General features: G+C 38.6%; 1 protein-coding gene across 1 annotated transcript in view; it reads right to left on the bottom strand.

Annotated features, from left to right (window-relative positions):
* Window positions 1–2,255: 2,255 nt before the first annotated feature.
* Window positions 2,256–21,634, bottom strand: part of und (methionyl aminopeptidase und) — a 155,420-nt gene continuing 136,041 nt past the window's right edge. Inside the window, exon 9 of the mRNA XM_067136566.2 lies at window positions 2,256–2,398. The gene's annotated coding sequence lies outside the window, so the exon portion shown is untranslated. The remainder of the gene's footprint in view (window positions 2,399–21,634) is intronic.

The raw sequence follows: 21,634 nt of genomic DNA, 5'->3' as shown, positions 1-21,634 counted from the left end.
GGAGGAGGATGACTTGTCGAATCAGTTGATCTCGTCTTCTGCAGCGATATGCAACCCTCGCCTTGTTCAACAGTTCGCAGTAGTAAGCAGCATTGATTGTGCGTCGCTCATGCCCGTCAATCGTCGTCAATAATGTCTTTAACTGCACAAATGTTTTTGTCTGTAATGCTGGTCTGAGGACAGCGATCGTATTGCTGATTTTCCACATGTTCTCATCCTTCCTTGAACTTTTTATGCCAGGCAAACACACGCGTCCTTGACAATGTTTGATCACCGAACTGTGCAATCGATCTCTGGCAAATTTCCGCCGCTGTAACTTCTTCATAAGCAAGAAATTTTATAATTATACGTTGTGCAGTGGAGGGGTGCACCTATTGTTCCAATATTTTGAGCATTACTGACGAAACGGTGAGAAATATCCAACAGCGTGCTCTCTCCATTCCTAACAGTCCCGCCTAAGCATATCAGAAGTGTGGGGCCAGTCCTACCAACTGTTGATGTTCAGGAACAAAAAATCCTGTTTATATTTGATTGACCTTCGTATATCAGTTTACCAATGTTTTCAAAAAGCATAATATAAAAATAGCATTTAGAACTAATAACACCCATTCTAAATTCATTTTCAACCCCCATACAATTATTAATAATAACAAATATACTAATTCCAGATTATACCAACTAGTGTGTCAAGCATGTAAATCATCTTAATTCGGACAACTTGGCCGAAATTTCATAACAAGATGCACAGAACATCGTAATGCCACAAAACATAATCGTTTCTCCACCACGCGTGCCCCCCATAAAGATTCCAACCATAATTATACGACAATTGACCAAGATTTGAAGATTCTGTGTCATGAACAAAAGGGCCCATTACTTAGTATTCTAGAAGACATCTACATTAATGTTGATCAATATAAGAACCCCTCTTATAACCTAAATGAAATTAACATATTATTGAAGACCTTCATTCCAGTTATTTGTAAACAGCCCCATAGTAAAGATAAGCCCAGCCCTCAGCGCACAAGACCTACTCCTCCTCCCCCACACAAATACCTCTCCTCCCAACTTATCCCACCCATCCCCTCAACATTGCTCCCCACCACCAACAACAATGACACCTCACCAGTCAGAACACAGCAACTGAGGACAAGACTTCAAGTCCAGCAGATTGAGATGGTTAGTGGGCAACGAAAATGTAAGTCATGCGTCCTACATACTGACTGTAAGCTTCCAAAATCTAATTCATCATATACATTGAGCTCTTTCATTTTCATTACAGATTACACTGAATCCATTTGACAGCTGCACTGACCAGAATTAATACCAAAACATAACAACTAACTACAAAATAATAAAGGAACCTCCTTTTATCCAATGGATCAACATATCTAACAGGTCCCAACCTTGACCACAGAAGGAATTGAAGGAGGACACTACAACATACATTAAGATGTCATTTTACTTATAGACAGGAGGCTGTAACTTTCAACACAGTTTTATTCTTATACTTTTATTAGTATGTAACATTGAGCTTACACAAAGATAATTATATAATTTTAAGATAAGATAATAATTAAGATAATTTTTAAGAACTATGAATTTTTAACAATGTACTCTCTAAACATAATATTTTATAACGTTTTAATCTAAAATAACTACAGGGGATGACTCAAATGGAATCGAAACATGTTTGGGTAGAATAAAATTTCATCTCTGCAGATGAAAACTGTATTGAATAGGAGATTATAATAAATGTCTATATTATTGCAAAAGTTTAACTGTCAATATGGAAATGAAGTTTATAACTTGTAAAATAGTAGCGATTCAAAAATGTAGCATTGGACTAGGAAGACCTGGGAGAAAGGAGACAAACTGTTTGGTTAAGTGGTATGTTCCGAGCTGTCAGCAGAGAGATGGCGTGGAATGACATTAGTAGACTTAAGTTTGAGTGGTGTTTTTAAAAGTAGGAAAGATCACAATATGGAGGCAAAGTTAGAATTCAAGAGAATAAATTGGAGAAAATATTCATTTATAGGAAGGGGAGAGAGTTAGGGATTGTAATAATTTACCAAGGGAGATGTTCAATAAATTTCCAAATTCTTTGCAATTAATTAAGAATAGGTAAATAACAGATAGGGACTCTGCCACCTGAGCAACTACCCTAAAGAATATGTGTTTGAATTTTAAGACTGGATAAAGGGAAGTCAGAGGCAAAATATGGGAAATGTGGCAGAGAAAACAAGGAAGAACAATGATATTTCAAAATACTTAATTTTATTACTTAATACTTTTAGAATACATAGTTGCTTCCCTTTTGAGGGAAACATTTTTTCCAACCATCAGTCCAGTAGGTCAGTCCCATACCAAATAACAATCCAAACATTGCAAGGAGAAGCTGAAACAAAAATATAAAATAATGTTAATTTATTTAGCACTACAGTTTTAAAATTTCTAGTTTCATACACTCCCAATAAAAATGGTTGGTAGTGAACAGACAGAAAAACTTCACAGCTGACGACTAACAATGATCAAGTGAATGTAAAAAAAACAAAAACAAAACAAAAAATGCCAACAAGGACAAGTAAGCAAAAAAACCAAGTGACAAATCAAATTATATATAGAAAGATAGAAACAAGAAAGAACACATAACAGGATAACCAAAATTACACATCAAAGCATCAGACACAACTGGAGCAGAAGGTTTCAACACTCACGTGAGTGGACATCTTACCAGATCTTCAGTCTTGATGTGGACAAGAAGATAAGAAGCTGTATCTGTCAAAATGGCCACTCACTGAGTGTGATAGCTCACCCTCTTGATGAAGCAGAAGTGAGCTTGTTGGGAGCTGAGGAGAAATGAATGTAGAACAACAAAGATTGATGATGCAAGAGCATATCTATTGGAAGATAGCAGTGTATGAAAACATTGTCCTTGTCCTTTGCATTTTTCTGTTTGATCCTGTCTCCTCTTTCTATTTCTCACTTTTCCATAGCTGACCTGTGTTTTGTGTTCATCCTCGTTAGTGCGCCTGTCTTTCTATACAAGATTTGAACATAAAATCACTATTCCTACAACTACTGTGATTACAGCAAAATTAATGTCAACAGCAGCTATACTATACCTGTATATTACCCAACCCACCAAAGGGTCTAAACATTGCCACTGCAATGCTGTATATAACGTCTTATGGTCACCAGCTGTGCAATCAATCAATCAATCAATCAATCAATCAATCAATCAATCAATCAATCAATCAATCAATCAATCAATCAATCAATCAATCAATCAATCAATCAATCAACCAATCATCTGCGTTTAGGGCAGTCGCCCAGGTGGCATATTCCCTATCTGTTGTTTACCTAGTCTTTTCTTAAATAACTGCAAAGAATTTGGAAATTTATTAAACATCTCCCTCGGTAAATTATTACAATCCCTAACTCACTCCCCTTCCTATAAATGAATATTTTCCCCAATTTATTCTCTTGAATTCCAACTTTATCTTCATATTGTGATCTTTCCTGCTTTTAAAAACACCACTCAAACTAATTCGTCTACTAATGTCATTCTACGCCATCTCTCCACTGACAGCTCAGAACATAAGAAGTTATTATATTAATACAAACCACCTTTCCAACACATGACAATCCTTGGTATTTAGGATAAAACTATTAATAGATATTATAATTAGGACATGTTTCACATCATCAGATAGAAATAACTTAATCCAAGGTAGGTCAGGGCCCTGATCCCAGTATATATAAATGTAAAAACGTCTAATAATCCATTGATAAAAAACAAATTTTAACAATTTAAAAGTAATCAGTAAGATTATATTATGTCTACTGAAATGAACAGTGACCATTAAAATGGCTTAAAATGTAAATGGAATGAATGACATGAAGATGTTACAATAATCTGCCGTGAGTGATTGTTTGTATAAATCGATGATCATAATAATCTTCGCTCAATGGTATTAGACTGTTTGTAATTAAAAATAGTTTTCCACACACTAGGAGCGAGCTCTTGTAATGAACTATGATTTGTTTCATAGATTAAACGTGACGAGGTGTGTTGAAATCACATGTATTGGTAGAAAAACAAACTGTACAGATGGATAAAACGTTGCCTGGATCGACGTAGGAAACCTTACGAGACTCCCTCGCGTTGTATTTCAAACGTTATTATGTATAGATGGTGTATTAAATTGGGCTTCAAATGGAGAACTACTGATCTCGTAGGTGAAAAACATAAATCGGATGTGCCCTGTAAAAAAGAAGAGAAAGAAGAAAATTATATGTGTCAGTTGCTGGAATTTAAAGGCCGTACTACTGTAGGGAAATAATAATAGAAGGCGCTTACCCTTGTGTTGGTTGAGGGGTGATTAATCACTTAGTTGTTTACGGAGGTTTGATGGTCACTGACTTGCTGCTACGTGTGTTGTACGAATGCGATCGTAGAGGCGGGGAAGATAGCGGAAGGGGGAAGGAGGGCGGGACACTACGCGAGTTGTCAGCTAGTGGAGAGGATGCTGTGCGAGGAGGCGTTGTAGGTGTACCTACTGTTGTTACCGGTTGATTGAAAGCATGTTTATAGTGGAAGATTTTCATGAAATTTTTTGGTACATTGAGATCACCCACTACAATCATGTTCCTTTCAGAATCCTTTCCCACACAGCAGATTATCTTATCAAATACTTTCAAAGATTATCTTATCAAATACTTTCGAATAAGCATCTGCACCACTCTTTCAGGTCTGTACACTCCATAACATTGTCTATTATCTTTAGAGATGAGCTTTACACCTAGAATTTCATGTTTGTCATCTTTACGTTTTTTTTTTTTTTTTTGTAGCTGATAAATTCTTCTTTCACCAGAATTAATATTCCCCCTCCTACCATTCCTATCCTGTCTCTACGATAAGCATTCCAGTTCACTGAGAAAATTTCTGCACCCATTATATCATTTCTCAGCCTTGATTCAATCCAATTACTATATCCGGTAAGTACATTATCTATTAAATTACTTAATTCTATTCCTTTTTTACAATACTTTTACAGTTCAACACTAAAATTTTCAAGTTATCCCTACTTACTTCCAGATCCCTGTATCCTTATCACCGCTCCCTAGTCCATCCTGTTCCCTGAATGTCTCCCTGTAACCCTTCTAAACAAACTTCCTAACTTATACGTACCATTGCGGTTTAAGTGAAGGCCATCTAAGCGCAAATCCCTATCTCCTAGCCACCCACTAGGATCTAAATATCTCACTCTCAGTTTCCCCACATACCCACTCCATAGTCTCATTTGAATCCCCAATCACCTTCCAGTCAGTATCCCTCCTACACAGTATTCCATGGATAACAATCTCCACTTCCTTAAACCTCACCCGTGCTGTATTTACCAGATCCCATACATCCCCAGCTATTTATTTCTTTATTTCTTTATATTTTTACTTTATTGTGAACATAACAAGTCATGAGTCCCAATCACAATGTTCACGACAATTGTTACTTAGACATTAAAAATACAAATTAAAATTAAAAAAATATACAACTAGAATAATCTTAAAAATTAATTCCAGTAACACACAAGTCACATTACTAAAAAACAAAATCATTAAGGATAATGTAACTAATATTACATTACAGTACTAATTAATTCTTATTAAAATTAGTGTAATATTTAAAACAATTATTTTAACAGAATTTCCACTTGGAATGTAATACATTTAATAACATGGTTTACAACATTTATACTAGTTTATACTAGCTTTCCTTTTTAAAAATTTCTTCATAATCTATTAAATTATATTCAGAAGTACTGTACAGTGTTACACATCAAAGTGAATGTAGCTTTGGTCATGCTAAATATATCAACATAGGGATAAATATTATTGTAGAGTCTCATTGCTCTGTTAATTGGGGAGTTCTTATGGATTTCAGTCTTAGCCTTTGATAGACAGAATATATTTCTAGGACGACTTAGTTTACGAGGAATATAAAATGTTATTGACTTCAATATATTTAAGTCATCAATTACAAAATTAATTATTTTATACAGGAAAGTCAAATCTTTGCAACTTTGCCTGTGGCACAAGTTATTCACACCATGTTCCTTCAGTATACCTGAATCATTTATGAAGGTTGGGTAATTTCCTGTGATTTTATAAGTCATGAATTTTAAAAACTTGTTTTGAGCACTCTCGATAAGATTGATATTCTTTGTGATCATTGGGTTCCAAGTAATTGAGCCATACTCAAGTCTGGACCTTACAAATGAGTTAATCAAGGTCAATAGTGTCTTTGGACGAAATGACAATGAATTCTCTATAATGAAGCCTAGCATTTCAAGAGCTTTATTCGTATTTTTTTAAATATGGTCGTTAAATCTTAAATCTTCATTGAATGTTATCCTTATATCCATTTTCGTCTTGGCACGAGTTAATATGTCAGTATCCACTGCATAGTTATATTTAATCTTCCGTTTCTTCTGAATAAATGTCATGGCTACACACTTACCTATATTAAAATTTAACTTATTCTGTTTGCTCCAGTCTACAAGAGAATATAAATCGTTTACAGCAGGGATCCCAAGTTAGAACCTTCAGGAACTCCAGAATTCACATCAAATTTGGAAGATATATGACCTTTGCACTTTACAACCTGAGTTCCATCTTTTAAATACAATACCAATAAGTTTTGTAATGTAGTAGAAAATCCAAAGGAAGAGAATTTATTTATTAAGCAATCATGATTAATCTTGTGAAGAGCTTTTTGAATATCCATATAAATTACATCAACCTGTGCATTATTCATCTAAACTAGTGGATACATATTCAGTAAAGTTGCAAAGATTTGTTACTGTGGATCTTCTTGCCATGAATCCATGTTGTCTCCATAAGATCCTATTTCTAACATGATCATAAATTTGTTTGTACAATATAATTTCAAAAATTTGTTGGTACTTATAGCTGCTTGCCTTCCATTGTTGGTACCAATGTGAAACACTAACACCTCCTCCTTTGCCTCCTCCTTCTCTTCTACTTTCCTCAACATCTGCCTTAACCTCATTCCTGGATAATACTCTACACTGGTTCCCTTTCCTCCACACACTTTCCTTACATGTCTAACAATGGAATCTCCCATGACCAGAGCCTCATTTGACCCCTACCCTCCCCATCTTTCCTGATGGCTGCAAAAGCTACTTCCACCTCCGTTTCCTCTCCCCCTCCCCCAATAACCCAGTTCCACCTTTCTCCCTATCCTCTACTCTACATTTCCCTTTCATCCTACTTCCGCACTCCTCAGTAACAGTTCCCTGTTCCTCATCTTCCCTTTGTTGTTCTACCTGCAGTGACTCATACAGATTTCTCACTGACACCTAACCTGAATGCTGCTCCTCAATAGCGCCCTTAGCCTGCAATTTCCTTCCCCTTAAAACATTAGACCACCTGCCTTCTAACCCTCCCCCCATCCGATCACTCTTGTTCACCTACCATATCTCGTTCATTGTTTGAGGGAGGCCTACCTTCCTTCCTGTCCTCCAAGAGAATCCTAATTATCTCCCTCAAACTCTCCAACTCCGTCATCCTCCTTAATGCCTGGCCACACCCACAGTTCCTACCCATTCTTTACTCTTTTTTAAAAAAAAACCTTATTCTGTGCAAAAAATCAAAAGAAAGATAATATATTGTCTAGGATAGTACACAAAGGTCACATGACAATAAGATAATTAATGTACTAACTGCACTACAATATGACTTAGTCGTATTATATTATTATATTTTTATCCTACAACGCCATAACAGAATGAAAACTGCTGTTAATTAATGAATATTGAAAGGAATACACAAGAATTACACAATTCTAAACTGAAGTTAAGCCTATCCAAATTACAACAGAATTATAGCAAGAGCTAAGTTTCTAGATAGATTTCTTCTACTGCACAAATATTTCACAACAATAATTTTAAACTGCGTTCAGACATATCTTAATTACAATAGGTTATTACTATTCACAAACAGAAATGAAATTTGCAATTACAATTTGAAATTTGCAAGAACTACTCAAGGATTACATAACAGGTTATTATTACTATTTTACCCTACAATGCTCAAATAGAAATAGGAATGAAAAATGCTAAAATATCAAATGGGTCACCATATAGAAGAATAACACACATGAATAAATATCTTAAAAAAAAAAAAAAAATTGTTTTACTTTGCATCGAGACAGATAGGTCTTATGGCGGTGATGGGATAGGAAAGGCCTAGGAGTTGGAACAGCCCCAGCATTTGCCTGGTGTGAAAAATGGGAAACTATGGAAAACCATTCTGAGGGGTGCCGACAGTGGGGCTCGAACCCACTATCTCCCGGATGCAAGCTCACAGCTGCATGCCCCTAACCACAAGACCAACTCGCGCGGTCATGAATATAACAGGCAAGATACTATCTAATAACTACACTACAATTCTAAACTACACTTACTGTAGGTGTATCCTAATTAAAACAGGTTAAATGAAACAATAGAACTGGAGTTAAAACTAAAATAGTTGGTACTCAGTTTGGTTATTGTTCTTTTTCTACCTACGCGCTAACAGAAAAGAGACTTTAACCCTCCTAGGCAAAGCATGATAATCTATATATATAAAATAAGAATTTTGTCTGTACATTGCTCAGAATTTAAAAAAGGGTGGTATTTCTGTATCAGTCGTGTCCACAGTAACAAGGAAATGCATTTTTTAATTTTCCATAATTTCTGTCTGTCTCTGTATGTATGTATGTATGTATGTATGTATGTATGTACACGCATCACAAGAAAACGGCTGAAGAGAATTTAATGAAAATCGGTATGCAAAGTCGGGGAATAAAGCGATACAATCTAGGCCATAAATAATTTTATTCATGCTGAGTGAAACGGTAGTTTAGGGGAAGGCCTAACATTTCATTCTCAAATATGCATGTTATTAGTGGTCGTATCGTAATGAAAATTGGTAGGCAAAGCTGGGGAATATGTCGCTACAATCTAGGATATAAATAATTGTATTCTGCTCAGAAAAATGGTAGTTTGGGGAAGGCCTAAAATTTAATTCTCAAATATTTATGTTATTAGTGGTCCTATCTTAATGACAATCGGTATGCAAAGTCGGGGAGGAAGTCGCTGTAAACCAGGCCATAAATATAGTTATTCATGCTGAGTGAAATGATAGTTTAGGGGAAGGCCAAAATTTTCATTCTCAAATATTTATGTTATTAGTGGTCGTATCGATAAATACTACATAACTAAAGTTACATAGTATTAAATTTCCGATCATTTATGTCTTATACATTGTTACCGTACCGGGTATGATCACAGAGATATTCATGAATTTGGATTTTTGCTACTAAGTCTATATCAGCGCCAGGTCACAAGAAGATTGGTAAACAGAATTTAATGAAAATTGGTATGTAAAGTCGGAGAATAATGAACTACTGTCTACGTTATAAATATTTTTTAAGATGCCCTAATATCACAGACTCGAAAGAAAACAATGTTAAGGCCTACAATATAGAAAGCTTATAAAATTGATCAACAATAACATTACATTGACCATTGTTTATTGCGATGTGCTTTATGTCTTCTGTTGCCACTCATCTCTGATAGATACGAATACTGCTGCGTACTGTATATATATTTTTAATTTGCTTTGCGTTGCACCAAAACAGATAGGTCTTATGTTGACGATGGGATAGGAAAGGGTTAGGAGTCTGAAGGAAGAGTCCTCGGCCTTAATTAAGATACAGCCCCAGCATTTGCCAGGTGCAAAAAAGGGAAATAAAGGAATGCCATCTTCTGGGCTGCCGACAGTGGGGTTCAAATCCACTATCTCCCGGATGCAAGCTCACAGATGAGTGCCCCTAAGCACACGCCAACTCGCCCGGTCGTACCGACTGTAACAGCCTGCCTGAATATTGGCGGGAAGTAGCAGGGGAGTTAGATAACTTTCTTCTTTAAAATGCCATTCCTTTGATTCATACATTTTCTGATACTACTGGTACATAACACACTGGTTCATCAATAGCATTCGAGCTATTCAATCCCTACTCTCAGGCACTGATTGGAATGAGCAGTGTGCATTTTTAACGGAATAAGGGCAGAGGAGTGTTCACTGCTGTCTGCGGCTTGGTCATTCCAGCTCTTGGAGGTGCGATGCAGGGGGTAGCAGGTATGATGCCATGGCAGATGACGATGGTAAGTAGAACTGCTATACCTTTTACATATTGTATTAAATCTTCTATCTCCTCATATATTCTTTCGTATTCCTCATCATCCGCTGAACTAGTAGGCATATTCACCTGCACTACTGTGGTGGGCATTGGCTTGGTGTCTATCTTGACAACAATAATCCTTTCACTATGCTGGTGGTAGTAGCATACCCAATGCCCTATTTTCGTGTTCATTATTAATCCAACTTGTGCATTTCCCATTTGATTTTGTATTAATAATTCTGTAGCTGGCTGCGACCTGTGTTTTAAATACTGTCGTACACATTACACATAAAAAAACTGGCTACAAACCACGACACTGAAAAGAAAGGAATGTGATCGTGCCAACAGTGCAGAAGTTGCGAGAAAATCTGGTATTAAGATCAACAGAGTTACTGCCATTAAAGAAATATCTCGTGGTAGCTGTTCAAAGGAAAAAAATACTTTCGAAAATATGACAGATTAATTGGATTTACTTGGCGTGGTGATGAAGGTGAACCAAAACCTCAGTGCACTGCAAAAGACTCTCAGAAACAAAACATGCAAGGATGAAAAGTAAACCTGTTGCATTTTTTCATTGGTGTGCAAAAAACTCTAAAAAGAAATCAAAGTTGTTTCTAATGTGGGTTTAACAACTAAAACGGCTCTGGAAACTTCATAGTGTGAAGAGCATGAATCCCCATACTATAAGCACGACCTTAATATTTCCAATTGCAAAAGATATAGTTTAAACAATGTTCTGTGAAAAATGATCAAAGTACATTGATTTTTCTTTTTTGCTATTTGTTTTATGTTGCACCGACACAGGTCTTATGGCGATGATGGAATAAGAAAGGACTACGAGTGGGAAGGAAGTGGCCGTGGCCTTAATTAAGGTACAGCCCCAGCATTTGCCTGGTGTGCAAATGGGAAAACACGGAAAACCATCTTCAGGGCTGCCGACAGTGGGATTCGAACCCACTATCGCCCAGATCGCCGTCGGCTGTAACTCAATCCGAGTACATGTAACTTCTTCCTGCATACATTGACCAGTTCAACTCAGTTTATGGATGTGTTTACGATGACTAAACAGACCAATCCTGGCATAAAACATACGCCCACACAAATCACACTGAATGGATGGAGGAGGGTGGGGTTGTAATTGACGGAGTTTTCTTGCTTGCCGGACAGCGGTGGATGTAGTGTTCCGCCACAGTGAGCGGTCCACAGCACGTTCTTCCCATGTCTGTATATCTATACCAGTTGTCTTCACGATGTGTTTCAACTGGTCCTTAAAACGCTTAAGAGGGGCTCCATGAGGTCTACTGCTGGAGCAAAGTTCACCATAAAGAATTTGGCGGGGAAGCCTGGTATCAACCATGCGGTGAACATGGCCTAACCATCTCAGTTGATGAGCGATGATTGTTGCCTCAATGCTATTTAGCTGTGCTTTGTCGAGAACTGCCGTGTTGGTCACAGTCCTCCCACTTAATATTCAAGATGAATCTCATTTTCTGTTGGTGCAAGCGCTCAAAGATTTTTGATATCACGGTGATAGAGAGTCCAAGTTTTACAGCCATACAGCAGCATGGAAATGACAACAGCTTTGTACACCATGAGTTTAGTATGTAGTTTTAGGTCGTTATTCATGAAGACTGTGCATTAACCGTCTGAATGCTGCATGAGCAGCCCCAATTCTTTTATCAACGTCTTGTTGACAGGTACACCGTTTAGACAAGATGCTTCCAAGATGTGAAAAGTGATCACCCTATTCCAGTGTTGTGTCTAAGACAGAAATACTGAACTCGGGAAGTGTTAATCCTGGGGCAGTTTGTGCAAGTACCTTCGTTATTTTCGCATTAATGGCAAGACCAAAGCAATCACATGCAGTTTTAGAGCAGTTGACTGACTGTTGCGGTTCTGCAGGTGTTAGAGCAGATGTGGTGTCATTGACATACTGCAGTTCTGTCACCTGGGTAACCAGAGTACGTCTCTGTGAGCGAAGTCTTGCCAGACTGAAAAGGCCTCCATCAAAACAAAATTTAATCTCCATGCCAAAGTTGTTTGTAGATGATTCATGCAGCATAGCGGCCATGTACAGTGCAACGAATGTAGGAGCAAGCACACAGCCTTGTTTCAATCCATGAGTGATTGGGAATGAATCTGATACCGAGTTACCATGAAGAACCTGTCCACACATGCCATTATGAAGAGCTTGAACCAATTCCACATAACGTTCAGGACATCCAAAATATCTCAATACTTTCCACATAGCAGATCTTGGTACTGAATCAAAGACTTTTTTCAGATCATAGAAAACTAAATACAGAGGCTGCTGCTGTTCTCTGCATTTTTCCTGGAGTTGTCTAGCACAGAAGATCATATCTGTTGCGCCTCTGGAGGTTCGGAAACCACATTGAGACTCGGGCAAAATCCTCTCTGAGATAACTTGGAGCCGGTTTAATAGAATTCTTGCGAGAATTTTACCTGCAATTGACAAAAGCGATATACCATGGTAGTTCCCACATACGCTATGATCGCCTTTCTTCAAGATAGTGATGATGGTAGCATTCTTCAAGTCGTCAGGTACTTCTCGAGTTTCCCAAATCAAGAGGATGAGTGTGAAAAGTCTAGTCTTCAAGGGTATACCTTCATTTTGTATCAGTTCCAGAGGGATGTTATCAGGACCAGGAGCCTTTCTTGGTTTTAGTTGATTGCTTTGGTGAAGTGTCTGTATGTAGGTGGAACTGCCATCCATGGTTGTTGGGGCTGCTGAGGGACATTACGAAGAGAGTCCTCAGCAACATGGGAGACACGATTTAGAAGTGAAGAGAAATGTTCCTTCAAATGCTGTAAAATTTCTCCATGATGGAGCTGTCAGCAGTCTTCAATGACCCCGATGAGGATCAAATTGGACCATATATCTCCTTTATGCCAGCATAGAAGTTTTGCAGGTCACGGGCATCAGACAGTCTTTGCAGTTCTTCAGCTTTTTGTTGCCACCAGTTATTCTTAATTTCCCTAATTTGTGCCTGACATTTTCCTTTAAGTTCCAAGAAATGTGATTTCACATTGGAAGACAGATCTTGAAGATAGGATAGGTGGGCTTCCCATTTGGCATTGATCAGACATTTAACTTCTTCATTTTTCATCAAACCAGTCCTGTCTTTTTTTTCCTCACCTGACTCAGTGATGACCTGAAGCGTGGCCCATTCCTGATTTGTACTATCACTGCTGACTGGATGACTAGCAAGTTTATTTGAGATTGCATTTCTGTAATCTGTAGCAATGGATTCAATTTTAAGTTTAGAAGTATCAAATTTCTTTCTGGGTAGGTTGTGGATGGATCTTTTTGGTTTGCGACAGATTGAGATTCTCAACCGGCAAAAATAAAGCTTATGATCTGTCCAGCAGTCATCTACGTTTCTTGCGGTCCTTGTAACAAGGACATCTTTTTTATCACATTGCCTGGTGGTGATATAATCAAGGATGTGCCAGTGCTTTGAGCGAGGATGCATCCAAGTGGTCTTGTAGCGATTAGGCAGGCGGAACTGAGTATTAGAAATGAAGAGTTCATGTTCAGCACATAAACCAAGGAGCAGTAGACCATTGGTATTACAGTTGCCTAGTCCATGTTTTCCCATCACACTGCCCCATAATTGGTGATCTTTACCAACTCTGGCGTTGAAATCGCCAAGTAGTAAGAGTTTGTCTCTTGGTGGTACTTTGGTGATGGTAGTGCTTAGCAGGTTGTAGAATTGGTCTTTAGCTTCTACATCAGCATCCAAGGTGGGAGCATATGCAGAGATGAGTGTCATAGATTTGACTCCAGAGAGTCATAATTCTTTCACTGACTGTGGTTGGAGTTAGCTGATAATCATTCACTGACGTGGTCTTCACAGTGAATCCCACACCATGAATGCGGTGTTCTCCCTCATCTTTTCCCTTCCAGACGATTGTGTAGCTTGAGCTGAACTCTGTAAGTTTACCTTCCCTGGACAGTCTGGTTTCACTTAAGGCAGCAATATCAATGTTCATACGTCCAAGCTCATGGCTGACAAGCGCTGTTCTTCTCTCAGGTCTGTTATTGTCTTTCTAATCAAGTAGGGTTCGAACATTCCAGGTTCCTATAATCAAAGTTTTCATAATCTTTGTCTTTCGACCGCATAAGGAGTGACCTGCTGGGTGCGGCCTCCCAGCCGGCTGAGAGTGTGACTACCGGTGTTTAGCCCACATTTTCTAGGGCCTTCCCCATTCAGGGCGGGCAGCGGTGATCCTAAATAGGCCTGGCCAAACACAGATGCAGGACCGAATTCCTGAGTAGTCAGGGGGTCTCAGAAAGACTACCATCACACATCTGCTGCCAACGTGCAGGTCCGAACTAGAGGCTTCCAGTTTCACCTGAAAACCTGCCTCCACCATCCTTATCCCATCGCCGTTGAGTTGAAGGAAGCGACAGCAGGAAAAAGTGCCACAAGCTGGATTTTGTTTAAGGTGGATCGCAGCTCGCAAGGAAGTGACCCACACACTATGATCTCGGAACCGTACCCTGCGGCACAAATGAAATGCGATATGCAGGTTCTAATACCACGACTGCAACAGACTGCCGCAGACTCGAAATACCATTGAGTTGCGCCTTCGCAGTCTTATCTCCCGGATAGTACATTGATTTAATACCACTATAAGGCAATATAGTTACTTGATGAATTAAAGAAATAGCTGTTAATGTAGAAGTCCAACTTATTTGTAGAATTAAAAAAAGTTAGTTTTATTCACTTCAGAGAGACAACACAACAGGTTTCACACAAAGCACAGTATTCCTTTTTTTAAATGTCAGATGACATACATAAGGATACATTATTTTTGAAGACTTTGCCAACTCATTCAACTGGAGAAATATTTTTATTCAATGAGTATATGACATCGCCATTTGGGGAGAGACTGAAATGGAAGTTCAGAGGAGACTGGATTACTGGAATACAAAATGTAAAGAATACAAGTTGACTGTGAGTAAAAACACGTCAGTGGCAATGCAGATGAGCAGGACACCCACACCTTGTAACATCATACTGGAGGAAGAGAAGGTTGAAAGTGTGAAAAGTTTTAATTACCTGGGTAGTGTCATATCATATGATGGAAGTCCCAAACTAGAAGTATTGAACAGAGTAGCAAAAGGATCCAGTTTCTTCCACCAAGTACGAAACCTAATCTGAGACAAGGGAGTCCCTCTAAGAGCTAAACAGACAATGTATAAAACCTATCTCCTGCCAATCATGACATATAGTTTGGAGACCCATGTCATAAATAAGAAAGAAGTGAGTCAAATGCAAGCATGTGAAATGAAGTTCCTTAGGTCAGCTGTACAAAAAAACCAGGAGAGACAGATTCAAGAATGAATATGTAAGGAAAGACCTACAGGTGAACTTGACCATGGAGGAAAGGATAAGTGCTGCGAGATTGAAGTGGTTAGGTCATGTGAAACGAATGCATCCAACTTGAACTCCAAGCCAGTATCTGGAGATGGAGGTGGCCAGAAGAAGACCTATTTGATGGCCTAGAAAGAGATGGACAGAGCAGGTTAATGAAGATCTCAAGTGGAGAGGTAAAAACTATACCAGGACAGAATTCAGTGGAGGCATATCGTTCACCAAGTTCCTACCCAGCTTGCTGAAAGGAAATCTTGATGATAATGATATGCAGAAGCATGAAATTAATTGGAAAAGATGCTCAAGTTCTTGTTTGGATGGAGCTCATGAGCTCAGCAGTAGGCAAAGTTGTGTGTAGCTTAAGTCATAGATGCTGTTCCCGATGTTACTAGGACTTGCTATTTCATTCACACAGAAGCTTTGGTGGTGAAAAGTATTTAATTTAAACTGAAAGCTGTGTTTCTAAACTTTATCAAGGCAAAGCCTCTGAATAAGGAACCGTTTTCAGTAATTTGCAGTGATAGGATAACAGCTTCTGTTACATTCTGAAGTTTGCTGGTCCTCATGGGGGTAAGGGTCTCACAAGGCTCTTTGAATGTAGACAACAAATCCTATTATTTGCCAACTAAATCAACAAAGACTGTGTTTCATTCCTTGTTGACTACTTGTGGCTAAGTGCAATGACATAGACATCTTCTCAAAACTAATTAAATCTTGTCTTCAAGGTAATTCTTTAACTGTTCTCCAGTTTCATGAGGGGGTAAAAAAAGGTGGGGGTCTGAAAGTAAATTGTTTTTTTTTTTTGCAATTAACTCACAAACTAAGTTTTCAACATCCAAGTCTAGAGTCCTATATAGCAGGAAAAATAAATAAAAAATTACAACATATGTTCCCTGAATGATGAGCAGGAACCGAAATCTGTACATATGCTTCACTGACTATGAAAAGGCATTTGACAGAGTTTCCTGGCATAAATTATTCATAATATTAACACTTTCAACACTATGCCCTTACAGGATATGGGCGCACTGCTTTCTTGGTTGTGATTTTCGTGCATGTTTATAGGCAACTGGATGTATCCCATATGGTTCCTGTCCCTTGCTTCGAGGTAGTAGTCCACTAGAATGCAGCAGTTGTCAGGAAGTTCAAACCTAAATGATAAAAAAGGTAGTTTCTCCTTGCCAAGACCTCTACAGAAGCACTCGATCTGCCAGGTGCAGAGCGCCAAATCTGTCAGCTGTGTTACTGTACAAACATGTCCTCACGCTGGCTCAATAACAGTGATATCTTGGATATTTTATTGGGAGAAGCAGATTCAGAAATAGATGACAGTGGTAGAACACACATACAATAGTAAAAAAAGAAAGTAAAATGAACATCAACTATAATTAATCTGAAGTTCATTGTGTCGAACACACTGTGTATGACTTCGTTCATTGTGCAAGTGTCCTTTGTATCACCTTGAATAAGTATTTCACAGTGCACGCAAGTGGAGATAAAGCATTAAGGGTACAATTATTTGGCGCAAAGTAACTGCATGAAACCTATGAAAGACTGACCTGGCGAGATACTCCCACGTAAAAATCAATAAACATAATTATTTAGAAATTATCACAAAATTATCCGCACTGCCATACAATTTGCATCTGCCACGACAATAACTTACCTGTTATCTGCATCCGAGCAGGGATCTACCAATTAACTCCACAAAACCGAGCGGAAAATGCACCTCTTGCTAACTCATGGCGTACTGAAGCAGCCCAGCTCTCCACCGTCTTTCTTTTGCAAACCCCTTCTCCAGACACCCCCACCAATATCCTGGCAAAGACCCTCAGAATTATTATTACTTTTTTTACAAGTTGTTTTACGTTGCACCGACACAGATAGGTCTTATGGCGACGAATGGACAGGAGAGGGCTAGGAGAGGGAAGGAAGCGGCTGTTGCCTTAATTAAGGTACAGCCCCAGCGTTTGCCTGGCGTGAAAATGGTAAACCACGGAAAACCATCTTCAGAGCTGCCGACAGTGGGGTTTGAACCCACTATCTCCCGAATACTGGATACTGGCCGCACTTAAGCCTCAGAATTATTACTAACAGCAGCAGTACATTCAAATTCCTGTTTATATATGATCCGCATTCGTACACTAACATCCGGATAACTTTAATAGAAAGGAGGAAGGACTGAAGCTCAGCAAGGCCTTGCATGCCCCCTTATATAACGCACGGCCGAAGCCAACTAAGACCCATGACATCACAGTCAACCAACCAGAGTACCGACTGCTCGGTGCGACCCAATCGGAGGTCATGCGCTCAGATATTCAATCAGACGACAGACTGCATGGTGCGACTCAACTGGAGGCCGCACACTCAGATATAAATACAGCTGCCTCCCCAGCAAACATCACAGTAGCCAGCGGGACACGGGAGAGAGTAGATGTACTTAGATGACGTCACAGATGATTACTACCACAGCAGTAGTCGAAACATCTGGCAGAAATGAGAGTAGTAGACCACAGCAGAATAGCTCGGAAGACTCTGATTATGTATGAAAAAACTGTTTTTGAATAGGGCAGGAGTAGGGTAGTCCACTGAACATTTTAACTTCAAAAAGTTAGAGAAACACTGCATTAGAGCATTAAAATGTTAAGGATAACATAAGCCCACCTAAATCTGACATCTTATGTGACTTTCAAATATTTTTATATTCATTTTATGCTTTATAAAGCAATGTAATTAGAATAATAAAAACAGTTACACAAACGCACATAATTTGCATGAAGATCAATAAAGACTGTTGTGCTAGATTAGTGAAAAAAGGGTAGTCTGTTGTTTAGTGCCAAAGAATTGTTCACTTAATGCTTTATCTCCAAGTGCGTTCACTGTGGAAGACTTTTTCAAGATGATACAAAGGACACTTGCACAATGAACCAAGTGATACACAGTGTGCTCGACACAATGAACTTCTGGTTAATTATAGTCTGATGTTTTTTTTTAACTATTGTATGTGTTTTCTGTTATTTGCTCCCAACATAATGAATGAATAGAGCTATGGATGAATACCTGATGCCCTTTCGAGGAAGTGTCAATTAATAGAGCCCTGTGCAGATATATAAAATATGATCCGCATCCGCACTACCTTCATCCGCACCCGCGAATGCAGATATTGCCACTATTTGACTATATCACACCCAAGGTATTCAAACAGAGAGATCTATTAAGATAATACAATGGGACTGATACCCGGCACCAGAACCCCCACAGTCACAGGTTTATGAAGGATTTCCTCTTGCAACAACTACAGACATATTGAGTGGTTCTCTTCAGGAACATTTCTTCCTTCCTTCCACTAATTGCGGGCAAGAGCCAGTTAGGCTTAGGTCAGATTTACGGATTTATGGACTCAAGGCCCTTTATATACCACCATTTTCCCACACAGATGTCAAGGGTCGCCTCACCACAAGCAAAAGTAACTGCATGAATCGTATGAAAGACTGACCTAGCGAGATACACCCGAGAAAAAATCAATAAACATAATTATTTGGAAATTATCAGCAAAGTTATCCGCACTGCCATACAGTTTTTATCCGCCAAGACACTAACTTTGTTGTTATCTGCAACCGAGCAGGGTTCTACCAATTAACTCCATAAAACTGAGCGGAAAAGACAATATAATTATGGTTCCTCTCAGATGCAAGAACTGCTTATATGTGCAGGGCAAAAGTTTATTTTTTACAAATGGCTTAACGTCGCACCAACACAGATAGGTCTCATGGCGACGGTGGGATAGGAAAGGCCTAGGAGTGGAAAGGAAGTGGCCGTGGCCTTAATTAAGATACAGCCTCAGCATTTACAAAAGTTTATACAGTTTATTATGATAGTACGATTTTAGCTCTAAAACATGCACACATCGCCCGTCGCTCTCTAAGAGGGAAGTGATCACAGAAGGAATGTAGCATTGACTGGGTCTAAGTTAGTGTGGGAATAGGAAGAAATGTCACACTACTGACTTTACCCAGTGTAAGATGAGGATATGGGAGGTAATATTTCTACCTAATATGCATCAAAACTGCACTGGTATGTTAAATTTGTACACATTTCTCATTTTATTCTACCAGGAAACACAACCCACCAACTGTCCTGTTGACAGAATCCTAATGCAGAAGGGCTGTAGCAGTTCTTCCATATGGGTAGCATAAATGGCTGACAAAATCTCTCCCTTTGTGCTTGTACGTTGGATATGTTTCAACACGATGGGCTCATGCAATGAAACCCTACTGACGTGTTTATTCTAAGGATAGTAGTACAGGATAGGAGTATTTAAGCTTTTGGCAAATCTAGGGCAATGTCACGTCTATAAAATAGCACTTCACGGTCTTTGGAATAGAATTTTCCAGTGAAGATGTGTAGCAATTGAAGGTAATGCCACATTTCATTAAGCTGCACACTCAAAGGTGAAGAGAAACCCAAATCTTCTTTAAAACTTCAATGAAAGTAGGTTTTCATTGAGATATTTGCCTTGAGACGTTAACACAAAGTATGTTAATAATAGCATATCAACAAATACTGCATTTTTAGCATTTATATAATCATATAAAATATTTTATTTAGTTTTTGGCCTTATGAATAACTACCTCTCATATTTCCAGAAAACAGAATACGAGTTATATAATCAGCCTAATTTCTTTGACTGTTAAAGGTTAACAACAGCCCTCTACATTTTGACTCCAAACTCCACCAAACGTGTAAGAGTAATATTACAAATTAATCCTTTGCCCTCAAATATTTTCTTAGCCATAATGTCTTCCAACTTGTAATTATTTCAGTCAGTTTTTGCCATACTGGGAGGTGTATTATGAAACACTTATTTACATATTTACAACAACTTTATACAGGTTCAAAATGCAAAAATATTGTACACAAAGACATAAGAAAGACACACATTCCCCCCCCCATTTTCATCTGAATTCCTGGAGGGTGTGATACTTTTCGAGGCACAGTCCTGGATGAAGTCTTGGTTGCTTCTCACAGGTTTTGCAGAAGTGGACTGTTTCTCAGCTCCCCAACACAACTTTCCTACTGCTGCAACCCTTGTAGTCATTCTACTGTGATTTCCTTCCATGAACACCACAGACTGCTTCTGAAGTGGAGTGTTTATCTGAATGTTTAGTTTCGTGTATTCGTTAATCTCATTCGTAATGAAGGTTAGTAACTGGTACGTAAAAAATAATTGCCAGTACTGTAATTCTGCAACAGGCCTAATGCCATGGCTTAGAAATCCACTTACTGTCCTAAAAGGGAATTTAAGCCGGCCTACATCATCTGTAGGCCACGATCTCCAAGCAATATTAGAATTTTGTACATATTGGTGACGTCCGGGTCGCGGCAACACATTATCACCTCCCCCAACATTAAACGCATCACTCTCATTATTATCACTCAGATCACTTTCTGAAACATCACTTTCATCACTTGCCTAGAAAAGTTCATCACTTTCATGGTCACTACCCGTAAATTCAGTCAAAATTTTCACCAATATTTCATCCTCCTGCAAGCCGGGTGCCACCATTTTCCCATGATCGCTTTCCATTGAGCATGTACATCACCAAGGAAACAAGAGTAATATTGTCTTTGCATCCTAAAAGACATTGCCTGAAATTCATTCTCACAGTGCCCAGAAGATAGCAGCACTCGTCGAATAATTAATATATTTAATGCAGCCAAATAGCCATACAGAAATAGAGAAAAATAATACATTTATATACACTGTACTTGCGCCTTGGATTGCATATTCTTTAAATGTTTTTGTTCTTTTGATGCAGAGTTCTACGTGGTAACGTTCACACATGTATGCACATAGTTTGCACTTACATGTCTCTGTCGGTTCATGGTATGAGGTGTTGGTACAAATTAGATGGTGGAAACCATGTACTGCCAGTCTTGTGAATACGTGCCTCATCTCAAAGTTGGATGTTGTCCATGTCCG

The sequence above is a fragment of the Anabrus simplex genome, chromosome 1 (genome assembly GCF_040414725.1).
Source record: "Anabrus simplex isolate iqAnaSimp1 chromosome 1, ASM4041472v1, whole genome shotgun sequence".
Taxonomy (NCBI): domain Eukaryota; kingdom Metazoa; phylum Arthropoda; class Insecta; order Orthoptera; family Tettigoniidae; genus Anabrus; species Anabrus simplex.
The sequence above is the reverse complement of the archived record's forward strand: the minus strand, read 5'-3'. Positions and strand labels throughout refer to the sequence as shown.